General features: G+C 43.8%; 1 protein-coding gene across 1 annotated transcript in view; it reads left to right on the top strand.

The window, feature by feature from the left end:
* Positions 1-17,995, top strand: part of RASGEF1A (RasGEF domain family member 1A) — a 485,335-nt gene that overhangs the window by 213,363 nt on the left and 253,977 nt on the right. The window lies entirely within an intron of this gene.

The following is a 17,995-nucleotide window of genomic DNA, read 5'->3' as shown; positions in this document are numbered from 1 at the left end:
GGTTCGATCCCCCGGCGTCCCATATGGTCCCCCCAAGCCAGGGGCGATTTCTGAGCACATAGCCAGGAGTAACCCCTGAGCGTCAAACGGGTGTGGCCCAAAAACCAAAAAAAAAAAAAAAAAAAAAAAAAAAAAAACAAACAAACAAACAAAAAAATATCTTGCAGGGCTGGTGAGAGGGAAAATGTATCTTGTTTGCTTATCTCTTTGTTTCTACTTGCTTTTCACTCTGGAGAAGCCTATGTTCTCTCTCAAACATATATTTCCTCTCTTTTTCATCCCTAAATCTTCCTAAGTGGTTTTTGTTCAATAAAAACTCTCTTGCGGGGCTGGAGAGATAGCATGGAGGCAGGGTGTTTTCCTTGTGTGCAGAAGGACGGTGGTTCGAATCCCAACATTCCATATGGTCCCTCGAGCCTGGCAGGAGCGATTTCTGAGCTTAGAGCCAGGAGTAACCCCTGAGCGCTGCTGGATGTGACCCAAAAACAAAACATAACAAAAATATAAATAAAAACTTCCTTGCTTCACAATAAATAAATTTGGGGGGAGGGGACTGGGGTCCCACCTGGCAGTGCTCAGGATTACTCCTGGCTCTGCACTCAGAAATCACTCCTGGTAGGCTTGGGGGACCATATGGGACACCACGGATCAACCCCAGGTGCATCCTGTGTCACCTGCATTCAAAGCAAAAGCCTTACTGCTGTGTTATCACTTCAACCCCAATAAATAAAACAATAATTTTATGTATCAGTTCTTAGGAGAGAGTCTTCTTATATTTTAAGTGCTACAAATAGATCAAAAGTGAGATTATTACACGTGAGGTTTTGTAAACACAATTGTCTATTGCACACAGCACCAGGAAGAAGTACCTGTCCTCTCTGGAGCCTCGCTATGGAAATGGGGCCTCTGTTAGGTGTGGCCAGAATGAACAAAAACCAATATCCGGAAAAGAAGCAAAGTTTATAGGTCAGCTTTTCAGGAAATGCCAAATTGTTTCTCATTGCATCTAGTGCTTTCAGTCGGTTCATTTATAAACTGTGTTCATAAGTACAATGTAGATTGTACAAGGGCCTTCTCCCTTCTATGACAAAAGGAAAACCCGCCCAGCAGCTTGAACTGATCTGGATAGCAGGCAACTTAAGAAAGAAGAGAAACAGTCACAATTAAATTTAGCTTTAACTTCACTACTTAGAGGCAGCTGCCCAAGGAAGTTAAGTGGCTTCTTTCAAGTTACCCAACGAGTAAGCAGTTGCACAGAAACCTAGAATGCCTGGATCCTATTCTAATGACCTTCCTCTTTTAGAGGGGTGAGGAGGAGTTTTGGGTAATAGCTGTGCTCAGGGCTTACTTCTGGCTTTGTTCTCAGGGATCATTCCTGCCCTGTTCAGGGACCATATGCATATGTATATAAGGGATTGAATCCAGGTGAGCCACAGGTAAGGCAAGTTGTTGCCTTAACTCCTGTACTGGTGTTCGGGCCCTGACCTTCCTCTAAAGCCAGATGTATATATGCTCCTCAGTTTGCCAAAGAAGCTGTTAAAGTGCACTTTTGGAAAGGTGACTGTGCTAACAAATCTTGGAGAGCAATCTTAACTTTGAATGAGAAAAAAAAAAATCTAATTGCTCTGGTAACTTTAACTTCTTATTTTAAAAAAGCCATGAAAAATTTGGGGCAAAGTAATAGCACAGTGAGTTGATCTCTTTCTTGCCTTGCTTGTGGTTGAACCCCGGCACCATAACCTTATGGTCTCCTGAGTCCAACAGGAATAATTCCTGAGCAAAGAACTAGGAGTAACCCCTGAGAATTCTGAGTGTGGCCAAAAAAAAAAAAAAAAAAGAAAAGAAAAGAAAAGAAAAAAAAAACATTATAGGTGGGGCCATAGAGATAGCATGGAGGTAGGGCATTTGCCTTGCATGCAGGAGGACAGTGGTTTGAATCCCTGTATCCGATATGGTCCCCCAAGCCTGCCAGGAGCGATTTCTGAGTGTAGAGCCAGGAGTAACCCCTGAGCGCTGCCCGGTGTGACCCAAAAAACAAAACAAAAATAGAAAACATTAGAGATTCTGTGACAGAAATGTCAGAACATGAATACAATATTTAGAGGAATATTTATTATTTTTTTTGTTTGTTTGTTTGTTTTGTTTTTGGGCCACACCCAGTGTTGCTCAGGGGTTACTCCTGGCTGTCTGCTCAGAAATAGCTCCTGGCAGGCACGGGGGACCATATGGGATACTGGGATTTGAACCAACCACCTTTGGTCCTGGATTGGCTGCTTGCAAGGCAAACGCCGCTGTGCTATCTCTCCGGGCCCTAATTTTTATGCAATGTTTTTATTTTGATTTTTGGCCACACCTGGCATCTCTAAGGAATTATTCCTAGCTCTGTGCTCAGAAATTACTCCTGGCATTTCTATTTTCATTGAAGCAATATTTATAAAAGCTAGAATCTGGAAACAACCCAAGTGCCTGAGAACCAAGGAGTGGCTAAAGAAATGGTGGTACATCTACACAATAGAACACTATGCAGCTATTAGGAAAAATGAAGTCATAAAATTTGCTTATACATGGATAGATATGGAGATTATTATGCTGAGTGAAATGAGAAACAGGGAAAGGTCAAGTCATAGAATAAACTCACTCATATGTGGGATATAAGAAAAATAGGAAAAATAGGAGCTAGTATAGTAATAATATCCAGATACATTAGAGATGAAGATCAGGAGGACCAGTCCATGGCAGGAAGCTTGCAACAAAAAGCCGGAATTGCAGTAAGGTTAAAGAAGGGTTAACTATGACAATGATAGTTGGAACTGATCATTCTGGACAAAAACAGGGTGTTGAAAGGGGAAGAAAGTGATATATGGGCCCGGAGAGATAGCACAGCGGCATTTGCCTTGCAAGCAGCCGATCCAGGACCAAAGGTGGTTGGTTCGAATCCCGGTGTCCCATATGGTCCCCTGTGCCTGCCAGGAGCTATTTCTGAGCAGGCAGACAGCCAGGAGTAACCTCTGAGCATCGCCGGGTGTGGCCCAAAAACCAAAAAAAAAAAAGAAAGTGATATACATACATAAAGTGATTTATCTCATTCATTCACAATAGTGCAAACCACGGTCAAAAGGGAGAAAAAAGAAAATAATGGAAAGAGAGACAGAGACAGTGACAGAGAGACAGAGACAGAGAGAGGCAGAGACAGAGACAGAGAGACAGAGACAGAGAGAGTGAGAGAGAGAGAGAGAAAGAGAGAATGTTGTTCAGAAGCAGGCAAGGTGAAGTTGGGAGGAAAATTAGGGACACATTGGTCACAGGAAACGAGCCCCGGTCAAGAGCTGTGTACGGAGGGCCCGGAGAGATAGCACAGAGGCGTTTGCCTTGCAAGCAGCCGATCCAGGACCAAAGGTGGTTGGTTCGAATCCCGGTGTCCTATATGGTCCCCCGTGCCTGCCAGGAGCTATTTCTGAGCAGACAGCCAGGAGTAACCCCTGAGCACCGCCGGGTGTGACCCCCCCCCCAAAAAAAGAGTTGTGTATGGGACCGGAGAGACTGGAGGTAGGGCATTTGCCTTACACCTAGAAGGATGGTGGTTCAAATCCTGGCATCCCATATGGTCACCGGTGCCTGCCAGGGGCGATTTCTGAGCACAGAGCCAGGAGTAACCCCTGAGCGCTGCCGGGTATGACCCAAAAACCAAAAAAAAAAAAAAGAGTTGTGTACATTGTTTGACTGAAACTCAATCATAAACAATTTTGTAACCTCAGTGATTAAATAAGGTAATTAAAAAAAAAAAGGAGAAATTATTCCTGGGCCCAGAGAGATAGCACAGCGGCGTTTGCCTTGCAAACAGCTGATCCAGGACCAAAGGTGGTTGGTTCGAATCCCGGTGTCCCATATGGTCCCCCGTGCCTGCCAGGAGCTATTTCTGAGCAGACAGCCAGGAGTAACTCCTGAGCACCGCCGGTGTGACCAAAAAAAAAAAAAAAAAAAAAAAAAAAGACAGGCTCTGAGGACTATATGGGATGCTGGCAATCAAACCTGGATTAGTTATATGCAAGGCAAATGCCCTACCGCTGTGCCATTGCTCTGATTCCATTAGCTTATTATTATTTTTATCTCTCATCCTTTATCTTTTGTGGATGATAATATTGTTGTCATGATCAGGATTGCACATATACCACGCTTTGGCTCCTGCTGGGATTACATAGTAGGCTGTAGTGCTTGTACACTTGGGTCACACCCAGTGGTGCGCAGAACTTCCTCCTGGCTCTGTGCTCAGGTTTGGATCAACTATTCCTGGCGAGGCTCAGGGGACCATACGGTATGTTGGGAATCAAACTCAGGTCAGCTTCTTTCAAGGCAAGTGCTCTACCCGCTGTATTGTCACTTTGGCCCCACTCTCAGATTTGTTGCTTGCATATATGTTCCCAAGAGGATACACCATTTTGTGGTATGACCAGAAATTACTTGTGGCACAAAGAATCAGTCAAGCTTCTAGGCTCAAATCTTCAAGATCACACTCATATTCTATGCTTGGGTGCACACTAAGAATAAAGAAGTTACGGCCATGCCCTTGCTTCTAAGAAAGGTTTCTAGGGGGCGGAGATATAGCATGGAGGTAAGGCATTTGCCTTGCATGCAGAAGGACAGTGGTTTAAATCCCGGCATCCCATATGGTCCCCCAAACCTGTCAGGAGCGATTTCTTTTTTTTTTAATTTTTATTGTGACCAAAGTGCATTACAAATCTTTCACTGCATCATTTATGGTACATAGTGACAATGAATGAGGGGCATTTCCACCACCAGTGCTGTCCTCCCTCCACCCCTGTTCCCAGTACGTATCCCATATCTCCCTCTGTTACCCCCCAGAATGCTAGTGCAACTGGTCCCCACTTTACAGCTTGTTGTAGATTGAGCATCCATTCCACCGTCATTGGAGATAAAAGGGATAAGAAAAAAGGGAGAAAAACATTTGTTAACAACTACCAAAAAAAGTAAGAGAGGAAAAAAAATGGAAGAAAAAATAAAAAATGCATTCGGTAAATAAAAATAAAAATAAATCACCAAATAATAACCACAGGAGTGAAAAAGATAGAGAAAAGTGGAAGAAAAAAGAGAAGGAAAGTAAAGTCAAAAACTAAGAAGTCAAAACAAAACAAGAAAAAGTAGTGGTGCTGAAGTGGCAGGGTTTGGCTTTCCCACCACTTTTTTTTTTTTTTTTTTTTTTGCACAGGCACAGTAAGCATTGGGGAAGAAAGGGAATTCTTGTGGCCTAAGATATTCAGGGTTTCTCCATCCTTGAAGCATACCATCATGGGATCAACCCCTGGCTCCATATATACTCATTACCCCATCCCAAAGGCTTTTTTGTGATGCCAGGAAACTTTCCTCTCAGTTGTGTGTGAGAAAATCAAGCCACTGTAGCTAGCGATCTTGATATTTGCGAAGGTTATAGATCAGGGTCTAGGATAGTGTCTTTACGGTTCTAGAGGTTCCTATCCATCATTGTTGTTGTGTTCAGTCTTCTGTAACACTTGCTCCCTGTTTTCGTGCAGTCCCTAAGCCAAAGCCTAGGATATTATGGATCCAAAGGTTCTGCTCAGTCTCTGTTGTCCAGGTTGGGCCTCTAAAATAAGACATCTTGTTGTTGTTGTTGTTGGAGTTCTGGGGCCAGGAGTGATTTCTGAGCATCGAGCCAGGAGTAAGCCCTGAGAGCTGCCAGGTGTGATCCAAAAACCAAAAAAAAAAGAAAAGAAAAGAAAAAGAAAGAAAGAAAAAGAAAGAAAGAAAGAAAGAGAGAGAAAGAAAGAAAGAGAGAGAGAAAGAAAGAAAGAAAGAGAGAGAGAGAGAAAGGTTTCTAAACCATGGTGTTGTTCCTCTGGGACCAAACTGCTTATTTCTTTCTATAATGTAAATTATAGCAGAGCAGTACACGTGTTGCCAGCCCATGCACATGGTGCCTGAACACCCTCTCTCCACTCTCTCCTCTTCTCTCTCTCTCTCTCTCTCTCTCTCTCTCTCTCTCTCTCTCTCTCTCTCTCTCTCTCTCTCTCTCTCCCTCCCTCCCTTTCCTCAGCCTCTAAATAAAACCTGTTTGCTTTTTGTTTTTTTCCCTTTGGGCCAGGGGTTACTCCTGGCCATGTACTCAGAAATTGCTCCGGCTTGGGGGACCATATGGGGCAATCTGTCCTAGGTTAGTGTGTGTAAGACAAACGCCCTACCTCTTGCGCCACCACTCCTTCCCCCAAAACCTGTTTTTACTTCAAATTATAGTATCATGCTGCTTTCCATTCCTTTTTCTTGGGGCCGGAGTGATAGCCCAACTGTGGGGCATTTGCCTTGCAGGCAGCTGATCCAGTACAGACCTCAGTTCCATCTCCAGCATCCCCCAAGCCAGGAGCAATTTCTGAGTACATAGCCAGGAGTAACCCCTAAGCATCACCAGGTGTGGCCCAAAAACCATTCCTTTTTTCTTTTTTATTGCCATACTCCTTTACAGATGTGGATCACCATCCAGCATTTAGTTTTGAATTTCAATTCAATGAATTGTTGGATTGCAACTTGTTTTATCCAAAACAAAGAACTTCCCTGGCTTCTAGCCCCTCCCTTATTTTTACAATTTTTTGTTTTACAAGTTAAAGGCATACCTAGAGGAATATAACTCAAGATAAATCTTTTGTCTGCGCTCTACTTGCCCCCTCCCCACCGCAGTTATGGCTTGAGATGCTTTTTTGTTTGTTTGTTTTGGGTCACACCCAGTGATGCTCTGGGGTTACTCCTGGCTATGTGCTCAGAAATCGCCTCTTGGCTTGAGGGACCATATGGGATGCTGGGGGGATCGAACCTCAGTCTGTCCTAGGCTAGCATTGGCAAGGCAGAAAGACACCTTACTGCTCTGTTCCACCTCTCTGGCCCCTAGGTGGTGTTTTGGCTTTTGGGTCACACCTGGCACCGCTCAGGCGTTACTCCTGGCTCTACACTCAGAAATCGCTCCTGGCAGGCTTGGGGGACCATATGGGATGCTAGGATTCGAACCACCGACCTCCTGCATGCAAGGCAAACGCCTTAACGCAATGCTATCTCTCCGGCCCTTTATTTATTTGGTGGGGGAATCACACATGATGGTGCACAGGGCTTTTTTCTGGTTCAGAGATCAGTTCTGGTAGTTACAAACCATATATGAAGCTGGGATGAGCTGAGCTATAGTCATGGCAAATACCTTAACCCCTGTATTTTACCTCTGTGCCAGTAGATGTTTGTTTGTTTACCATCAACACTTATCTAGGATCCTTTGATGACAAATATTTTTCTAATCCAGATGATAAGGTCCTCTCCCACAATACCTCGGCTGCAGAGACAGAATTTCTGGAACAGCAGCGGAGTCTGGAGCCCCCGTTCAGCCTTTCCTTCCTTCTCTGTACTTACATTCAATTCCAATTTCACTCCAACATGATCAATTCCCATTTATTTTCTCACTTTTATCTTTGTTATTCAAATATCTCTTTCAATCACATTTGAAAGAATGAAGACAAATGTTTGGATATCTTCTAGGCTATTACCGATTTTGTGCTCAAAAGTGACCTATGAGGAGCCGGAGAGATAGCATGGAGGTAAGGCAATTGCCTTGCATGCAGAAGGACTGTGGTTCAATTTCCAGCATCCCATATGGTCCCCCGAGCCTGCCAGGAGCGATTTCTGAGGGCAGAACCAGGAGTAAACCCTGAGCACTGCTGGGTGTGACCCAAAAACAAACAAAAAAAGTGACCTATGAGTCATTTTATGTGACTTTTTTTATGCCCAGGGTAACAGTATTTGGTGCTGGGTTTTCAAGTAGGTCAGCAAGTCTTATGCCTTATACTCTTTAGTCATCAATTACTTTTTTTTTGGGGGGGGGGTCGCACCCAGCAGCGATCAGGCATTACTCCTGGCTCTGTGCTCAGATATTGCTCCTGACAGGCATGGGGGACCATATGGGATGCCAGGATTTGGACCACCGTCCCTCCTGGATTGGCTGCGTGCAAGGCAAATGCCTTATTGCTGTGCTATCTCTTTGGCCCTTACATTTCACTTCTTTTATTTATTCATTGATTTATTAACTGATTGGTTTCTGGCCCACACCCAGTGGTGCTCAGGAGTTACTCCTGGCTCTGCACTCAGAAATTGCCCCTGGCAGGCTGGAGGACCACATGGAATGCCGAAATCAAACCAGGTCCCTCCCCCTGGTTGACTACATTCAAGGCAAATGCCTCCCACTGTGCTATCTCTCCAGCCCCTAGTCATCAATTACTTAAAATTTTTTGTTTCTTAGGGTTAGAGCAAGTAGCACAGTGGGTAAGGCTTTTGCCTTGCACTAGGCTGACCAGGGTTTGATCCCTGAGATCCCATATGGTCCCATGAGCCTGCCAGAAGTGACTTCTGAGCACAGAGCCAGGAGTAACCCGAGTACCAATGAATGTGGCACAAAAACAAAAAAAATTGGAAGAGATCTAAGAGACAAGTAGGGCATTTGCCTTGATTTAGGCCAACCTAGGTTCAATCCCCAACAACCCACAGGATCCTCCTAGTCCACAGAGTGATCTGTGATGCAGAACCAATGTAAGTCTTATACTTTTTTTTTTTTTTTTTTTTTGGTTTTTGGGCCACACCCGGCGATGCTCAGGGGTTACTCCTGGCTGTCTGCTCAGAAATAGCTCCTGGCAGGCTCGGGGGACCATATGGGACACCGGGATACGAACCAACCACCTTTGGTCCTGGATCGGCTGCTTGCAAGGCAAACGCCGATGTGCTATCTCTCCGGGCTCCCAACGTAAGTCTTGAGCACTGCTGGATGTGGCCCCCAAACCACACACACAAACACCAAAAACCTACCGGTATCCCATTCTCCGAGTTGTTATCTACAATAATCACATGAAGATGTTAGACCCTTGCCTTGTATGCAGCCAACCCATATTTGATTACCTGTACCACATATGGCCCCCAATTCCTACTATGAATGACTCTTGAGCACAGAGCCAGGGATAAGCCTGAATATCTCCAAATGGGATAAAGGAATGATACACCAATACATATGTATTGACTGGGGCCTGAGCGGTGGCACAACCGGTAGGGTGTTTGCCTTGCAGCGCTAAGCTAGGAAGGATGGTGATTTGATCCCCTGTGTCCCATATGGTCCCCCTAACCAGGAGCGATTTCTGAACACATAGCCAGGAGTAACTCCTGAGCATCACCAAGTGTGGCCCAAAAACCAAAAAAAAACTAAAAGTAAAAAAGAAAGCAAAAAAAAAAAACCCTTATTCATATATTACTTATATATTATCAGCACATATTTATGTATTATTTAATTTTGCTTTTTGGGCCACACACACACCCCAAAAAAAAGAAAAATAAATTGCTTTTGGCTTGGGGGATCATATGGGATGCTGAGGGATGGAACCGTGATCAGTCCTAGGTTAGTGCATACAAGGCAGATGCCCTACTGCTTGCGCCACTGCTCCAGCTTTTTTTGTTTATTTGTTTTTGTAATGAATAAGTCTTTAAAACCAAAAAATTCTACTAAAAATATCAGATACAGAGACCAGAGAGATACTACAGCACTACAGCAGATATAGTAAGTATAGGTAAAGTACTTTTGCCTTGCACAGAGCTGACCTGGCACTAGATATAGTCTCCTAAGCCCTGCCAGAAATGATCCCTGAATGCACGAGTAAACCCTGAGCACTACGTAGTGTAGTGAAAAAACTGGGAAAAAAAAAAAAGCAAAAACCATAGCATTTAGCAGATGCCTACCAGGCAGAAAAGTGGGAGTAGTGGCAGAAATAGAATCCCAAATTTCCATAGACCATTCCAAAAATTACTTTTTAATTCTTGATGTAATTAAGACAAAGGGCAATAAAATATCTTATGAAAATATATTTAATCGCCTTGAAGTTTATCTAAAACCCCTTACAACTATTTCAAGTACCTATTTCAAAGGGTTAAGGGAAAAAGAGTTTATAAACTAAGGTGTGGTATAAGCACATAAAAAGATTGTACCTGGGTCAGAGTGATAGTACAGAAAGTAGGGTGTTTTGCCTTGCATGCTGCAGACCGGCTTCTATCCTGGCATCCCATATGATTCCCAGAGAGCTGCCAGGAATAATTATTGAGTGCGGAGCCAGGAGTAAGCCCTGAGCATTGCCAGGAGTGGCTCAAACCCCCCTCCTCCAAATTATGCCTTCTTGTTAGGGAGAAGGTGGTGGTGGGGTGAACAGTGAGGAAAAATGCAAATGTTCTGTGTTTTTCTGATTCAGATCTATGTGAGAGCTTCATTTATTTGATTTGAAATGTCTGGAGTATTCGCCTTTCTATTCACCAGAGCCAGAATAAACACATTTCAATAACAAGAAACAGATTAGTTCTTTTGTTATGATTTTTTTAAGCTTCTTTAAAATTTTATTTTATTGGGGGGGGGGTGGAAGTTGGGCCATACTCAACTGTGTTAACTGTGTTCAGGGCTTACTCCTGTTTCTCTGCTCAGGAATCACACTTGTTTTTTTTTTTTTGTTTGTTTGTTTTTGGGCCACACCCGGCGGCGCTCAGGGGTTACTCCTGGCTGTCTGCTCAGAAACAGCTCCCGGCAGGCACGGGGGACCATATGGGACACCGGGATTCGAACCAACCACCTTTGGTCCTGGATCGGCTGCTTGCAAGGCAAACGCTGCTGTGCTATCTCTCCGGGCCCAGTAGCAAGTGTTTTATCCACTGTTCTATCTTGCTAGCCCTGAATTTATTATTATTATTATTATTTTATTATTATTTGTTATTTTGGGGCCACATTGGCACTGCTCAGGGATTACTCTGACTCTGCACTCAGAAATCACTCTTGGCGATGCTGGGGAGACCATATGGAATGCTGGAGATTGAACCGGGTTGGCCGCATGCATGGCAAACGCCCTCCCTGTTATGTTTTTACACCAGCCAGTCTAGCCTTGAATTTTATTTTTATTTTATTTATTTATTTATTTATTTTTATTTATTTTATTTCGAACCAACCACCTTTGGTCCTGGATTGGCTGCTTGCAAGGCAAACGCCGCTGTGCTGTCTCTCCGGGCCCTTGACTTTTATTTTTGCTTTTTGCTGTTTTGCTTTTTGTTGTTTTGCTTTTGGGAGCCACTCCTGGTGATACTCAGGTGTTACTCCTGGGGGACTTAGGAGAATAAATGATATAGGATCAAACCCTGGTTGGCTGTGTGCAAGGCAAGTGCCCTATCTGCTGTACTATCTCTCCAGTCCTTCAAACCTTACATTTTATTTATTTATTTATTTATTTATTTATTTATCTATCTTTGGTTTTGCTCAGGGGTGACTCCTGGCTGTCTGCTCAGAAATAGCTCCTGGCAGGCATGGGGGACCATATGGGACACCGGGATTCGAACCAACCACCTTTGGTCCTGTATCGGCTGCTTGCAAGGCAAACACTGCTGTGCTATCTCTCCGGGCCCTATTTTTTTTTGGGGGGGGGCCACACCTGGCAGCACTCAGGGGTTACTCCTGGAACTATGCTCAGAAATCGCTCCTGGCAGGCTCAGGGGACCATATGGGATGCCGGGATTCGAACCACTGACCTTCTGCAAGTAAGGCAAACGCCTTACCTCCATGCTCTCTCTCTGCTTTTTTACTTTTTATTGGAAATAATCCTATTTCCTGCCTTTTCTGATCACGAACTCTTTCCTGTTTGGATGGGGGAGAGAATTCTTGTTCCTAGGAAGACAACATTGCCAGCTGTCTCTTCAAGATCTCAAAGACTCTCTCTGGGGAAATTGTCTTTTTCTAGGTTTAGAAAGAGAGACAGATGGGTCTTTTATTTCATTTTCCTAAGGAGTCTGCTTGGTGTGTATGCATGTGTGTGTGTGTGTGTGTGTGTGATTTTTTTTTCTCTTTTTGGATCTTGCCTTTCCTTATCTCTTCATTCTCCCTTGAAGTATTGCAGATACAAGGAAAATTGCAGGCTGCATTTCTTTTCCTTATTCAAGAACTATTTTCTCCTTTCTCCTTTCTTCAGGCCCTATCTTTACCCAATCCTTTGCCTTCTTCATGACACACAATTTTTTCTTTGTTTTATTTTGTTTTCAGGCCATACCAGGCAGCACTCTGGTTACTCCTGACTCTGCTCAGAAATCACTCCTGGTAGGCTCAGGGGACCACATGGAATGCCAGGGATCAAACCTGGGTCTGCTTTGTGCAAGGCAAACACTCTATACGCTGTGCTATCACTCCAGCCCCGACACCCAGATTTTTTGTTTGTTTTTGGGCCACACCCGGTGATGCTCAGGGATTACTCCTGGCTATAGGCTCAGAAATCGCTCCTGGCTTGGGGACCATATGGGACACAGGGGGATCAAACAGCAGCCTGTTCTAGGCTAGCACGGGCAAAGCAACACCTTACCGCTTGTGCCATGGCACTGGCCCCTACACCCAGATTTTTTTTTTTTTTTTGGGGCCACACCCGGCAGTGCTCAGGGGTTACTCCTGGCTGTCTGCTCAGAAATAGCTCCTGGCAGGCACGGGGGACCATATGGGACTCCGGGATTCGAACCAACCACCTTTGGTCCTGGATTGGCTGCTTGCAAGGCAAACGCTGCTGTGCTCTCTCTCCGGGCCCGACACCCAGATTTTTTTTTTTTTTTTTTTTTTTGGTTTTTGGGCCACACCCTGTGACGCTCAGGGGTTACTCCTGGCTATGCGCTCAGAAGTTGCTCCTGGCTTCTTGGGGGACCATATGGGACGCCGGGGGATCGAACCGTGGTCCGTCCTAGGCTAGCTCAGGCAAGGCAGGCACCTTACCTCCGGCGCCACCGCCCGGCCCGACACCCAGATTTTTAATGGAGTTTCCAATTCATAGAACAAGAAAGATCAACTTTTTTTTTTTTTTTTTTTAATTGTTTTCTGGGCCATACCCAGTGGTGCTCAGAGGCTCCTATCTCAGTTCTTAGGTGGACTCAGGGAATCATATGGAATGCTGGGGACTGAAACCAGGATTGGCCTCACCAAAGGCAAGTGACCTATGAGCAGCTGTACTAGTTCTCCAGCCCCTTGTCAACTTAGTTTTTGTTCCTTTCCGTTCTCCTTTTGTTTGGTTTGGTTTTAGTTTTGATTTGGGGCCATACCTGGCCATACCTGGGTGTGGCCCAAAACAAAACAAACAAACAAACAAACAAAAAAGTTGCCTTTTTTTTTCTGTACTGTCAAAGGATGAATAATTGGCTAGGGGCCGGGCGGTGGCGCTGGAGGTAAGGTGCCTGCCTTGCCTGCTCTAGCCTAGGACGGACCGCGGTTCGATCCCCCGGTGTCCCATATGGTCCCCCAAGCCAGGAGCAACTTCTGAGCGCATAGCCAGGAGTAACCCCTGAGCGTCACAGGGTGTGGCCCAAAAACCAAAAAAAAAAAATAAAATAATTGGCTAGGGTTTAAGGCCCTTGTCTTGCATTGAGACTAACCCAGGTTAGATCCCCAGTACAGGGGCTGGAGAGATAGCACAACAGTAGGGCATTTGCCTTGCAAAAGGCCGACCCAGGACAGATTCCAGTTTGATTCCTGTCATCCCATAGGGTCCCAAGAACCTGCCAGGAGTGAATTTTGAGCACAGAGCCAGGAGTAACTAATTCCTGAGCACCACACCACTGGGTGTGACCCTAAAAAAAAAACAACTCAGTGCTGGGAAAAAAAACAAAACAAAACAAAAAACAACCCAAGTATTGCTGGGAGCAATCCCTAGAGAAAAGCAAACAATAGCCCCAAGCACTGCTGGGTGTGGCTAAAACCAGCTCCACTCCAAAAAGAAAAAAAAAACTACATAAATTTAACAAGATGAAGCTGCAACTGCTGAACCTGCCTTTAGGCATCAAGATTACCTCAAATCCTGAGTGCTTCTGGCCATAAGGAAAAATGTTACATTTGAGCAGGATTTATGATTAGACAATTCCATTTGCTTTCCTTTCTTTCCTTCCTTCTGTCAAATGGGTTTTATAGATCAGCCTGCAAGACCAATCAACACTGGGTTTGGAAAAAAAAAAAAGACTGAGTTTTCGAATGCAGCCATGAGAATTTCTCCTAACATCTAGACCAGCCTTCTACAGCTGAGTGAATTTAGGAAAGTTACCTTAATAACTCTGGTTTTTTCCCACTAAGTGGGAACTATAATAATAACATGCTGGGTTGCTATGATATTTAAATGAGGTAAATATTCAAAATAGTGAAAAGAAAAAAGCAGAAGGTACAATAAATATATGGTACTGTTTGCTCTTGTCATTGCTATTCTAAGTAAGAATCTTCTCTAGGGCCCAGAGAGATAGCACAGCGGCATTTGCCTTGCAAGCAGCCGATCCAGGACCAAAGGTGGTTGGTTCAAATCCCGGTGTCCCATATGGTCCACCCGAGCCTGCCAGGAGCTATTTCTGAGCAGACAGCCAGGAGTAACCCCTGAGCACCACTGGGTGTGGCCCAAAAAAAAAAACAAAACAAAAAAAAAAAAAGAATCTTCTCTAAATCGTGGTGGCCATTCCTACACATTGGCACTCTTCTGTGGAAGAGGTACTGCAGGAGGTCAAAGTTTAATGGCTTAAATGCTCTCTCAAAGCTACCAACTGGAAAACTTTAACAAACTCTAAGCAAGACAAACTTCTTGTTTTGATTTGGGTGCAGTGGATATGGATGATTGCTTACCAAAGAGATAATTTTGAATCAGAATTTTTTTTTCAGTGCTAGAGATCAAATTCAGGGCTTCACTCTTACATGGAAGGAAAGAGCTCTATATATCTTTCTTTTCTTTTCTTTTCTTTTCTTTTCTTTTCTTTTCTTTTCTTTTCTTTTCTTTTCTTTCCTTTCCTTCTTTCCTTTCTTTCTTTCTTTCTTTCTTTCTTTCTTTCTTTCTTTCTTTCTTTCTTTCTTTCTTTCTTTCTTTCTTTCTTTCTTTCTTTCTTTCTTCCTTCCTTCCTTCCTTCCTTCCTTCCTTCCTTCCTTCCTTCTTTCCTTTCCTTTCCTTTCCTTTCCCTTCCTTCCTTCCTTCCTTCCTTCCTTCCTTCCTTCCTTCCTTCCTTCCTTCCTTCCTTCCTTCCTTCCTTCCTTTCCCTTCCTTCCTTCCTTCCTTCCTTCCTTCCTTCCTTCCTTCCTTCCTTCCTTCCTTCCTTCCTTCCTTTTTTTTTTTTTTTTTTTTTGGTTTTTTGGTCACACCCGGCAGTGCTCAGGGGTTATTCCTGGCTCCAGGCTCAGAAATTGCTCCTGGCAGGCACGGGGGACCATATGGGACGCCGGGATTCGAACCGATGACCTCCTGCATGAAAGGCAAACTCCCTACCTCCATGCTATCTCTCCGGCCCCTCTTTCTTTCTTTCTTTCTTTCTTTCTTTTTTTTTTTTTTAGTTTTTGGGTTTGCCTGGCAGTGCTCAGGGGTTACTCCTGGCTCTATACTCAGAAATCGATCCTGGCAGGCTCAGGGGACCATATGGGATGCCGGGATTCGAACCACCGACCTTCTGCATGAAAGGCAAATGCCTTACCTCCATGCTATCTCTCCGGCCCCTCTTTCTTTCTTTCTTTCTTTCTTTCTTTCTTTCTTTCTTTCTTTCTTTCTTTCTTTCTTTCTTTCTTTCTTTCTTTCTTTCTTTCTTTCTTTCTTTCTTTCTTTCTTTCTTCTTTCTCTCTCTTTCTTTCTTTCTTTCTTTCTTTCTTTCTTTCTTTCTTTCTTTCTTTCTTTCTTTCTTTCTTTCTTTCTTTCTTTCTTTCTTTCTTTCTTTCTTTCTTTCTTTCTTTCTTTCTTTCTTTCTGATTTTGGACCACAACTGATGACACTCAGGGGTTACTCCTGGCAGGGCCAGGGGACCCTATGGAATGCTGAGGATTGAACCCTAGGAAAAGCGCCTGCAAGGCAAACGTCCAATTCAGCTGTGCTTTCATTCCCACCCCTCTATACATCTCTTGACCTTGAACTTATTTTGAAAATGAACTATTAAAATGCATTAAATTTTTTATTGGGGCCGGCGAGGTGGCGCTAGAGGTAAGGTGTCTTACAAGCACTAGCCAAGGAAAGGACCACGGTTCGATCCCCCGGTGTCCCATATGGTCCCCCCAAGCCAGGGGCAATTTCTGAGCGCGTAGCCAGGAGTAACCCCTGAGCATCTAACGGGTGAGGCCCAAAAAAAAAAAACAAAAAAAAAACAAATTTTTTATTAAGTCACTGGAGTTATAGGATTTATTTAAATGAAGCAAGTTCATCTCTTTTTGTTTGTTTGTTTGTTTGTTTTTGTTTTGGGTCACACCCGGTAGTGCTCAGGGGTTACTCCTGACTCTATGCTCAGAAATCGCTCCTGGCAGGCTTGGGGGTCCATATGGGATGTTGAGATTCGAGCCAATGACTTTCTGCATGAAAGGCAAATGCCTTACCTCCATGCTATCTCTCTGGCCCCTAAAGTTTGATTTAGAATTAACTGTAACTTAGCTTTGCTGTGAACCAAAGTACAGCCATGACAGGCTCAAGTTTTAAGGAACAAAGACTAGGCCATAATGGTCATCTTTGTAGGATGGATCTCGAATGTGGAGCTAACATCACAAACAACCAAACAGCACAGATCTTAAAGATACATCTCTATGCAGTTATTTTCAAGAACCAAAATCAAAACAAAACAAAACCCCCCTAAAAACAGCAATAGCAGCAGCAGCAACAACAACAAAACAATAATTATCTTTAACTTTTAGAGCTAAGTGAGGCCTTTTTTGCAGAAGAAATGAAGGTGGGAGTCAGAGAGATAGTAGATAGTACAGTAGGTAAGGCGCTTGCTTTGTACACAGCGAATTTGAGTTTGATTCCTGGCATTCCATGTGTTACATGGAGCACCACCAGGATTGATGCTTGAATGCAGAGCCAGGAGTAAACTTGGGTGTGATCCAAAAACAAACAAAACCGAAATCAAGGGTGAAGGTCCAAAGCTCCACATATAGCTGTGGTGGTAGGCAAAGCCTATTGAGTAAGGGCAAGAATTCTTCAGTTAGCTAGATCAATCTTTCTCTTTTTTTTGTTTGCTTAATAAAAAAAAAAGTGGTGTGCTGCATGCAAGGCAAGTGCCCTACCTGCTGTACTATCAGTCTGGCCCTTTCAATTTTTTTTTTTTTTTGGTCTTTGTTTTTTGGGCCACACCCTCGCAGCATTCAGGGGTTACTCCTGGCTCTGTACTCAGAAATCATCTTGGCAGGCTGGGAACCATATGGGATGCTAGAGATCGAACTTGAGTCGGCTGCATGTAAGGCAAACACTCTACCCACTGTGCTATTTATTGCTCCAGCCCCTCAATCTTTTTCTGACTGTGGTCTTCATCAGTCCTTATTTCCTTCTTGTAGAATCCCCCCTCAACAATTGTCCCATAAATCTTATGATGAATCCCTTTAGATGGCTCTGGGCTGAGACACTGGGTTAGAGACTAGATGTCTGCAGAAAAATACTGGAATGCATGACACTAGATTTTACCAACTCTTACTGTAAAAGTGCATAAATGCAAACCTAAAAGGTGGACTCCTGGGAAGACTCCTGAGGACTACAGGGAGAAGGCTAAGGCCTTAGTCTTTAGAGATAAACTCAAGATGCAAAATAGATCAAAATAGATCAAAGAATCTAGTTGGCTCAGAAGCCCTCACTAGTGGAGTGTACAACTTCTTGGTTGGGATTCTTAAAGGGTCTTTTCGTGTGCTTTTTATTTTTGCTTCTAATTGTGTACTTTTGTTTTTGTCTCCAGAAAACAGTAAGGTACAGACCTTTTTTTTTTTTTTTTTTTTGGTACAGACCTTTCTATGGCAAGGCTTTGTTATTTTGGGATTACTTTATGTTTAAATTTTGGGCTTATACCTGGGGTGGCAGGGAATGAATTCAGGTTTTTAATTTTAGGACCACACCTGGGGGTGCTCAGGGCTCATTCCTAGTTGGCCTCTGGAGATACTTGGTTTCAGGTTTGAAGCCAGGGGGTCTAGTGCAAGCCAAAC

The sequence above is a fragment of the Suncus etruscus genome, chromosome 17 (genome assembly GCF_024139225.1).
Source record: "Suncus etruscus isolate mSunEtr1 chromosome 17, mSunEtr1.pri.cur, whole genome shotgun sequence".
NCBI classification, from domain to species: domain Eukaryota; kingdom Metazoa; phylum Chordata; class Mammalia; order Eulipotyphla; family Soricidae; genus Suncus; species Suncus etruscus.
The sequence above is the reverse complement of the archived record's forward strand: the minus strand, read 5'-3'. Positions and strand labels throughout refer to the sequence as shown.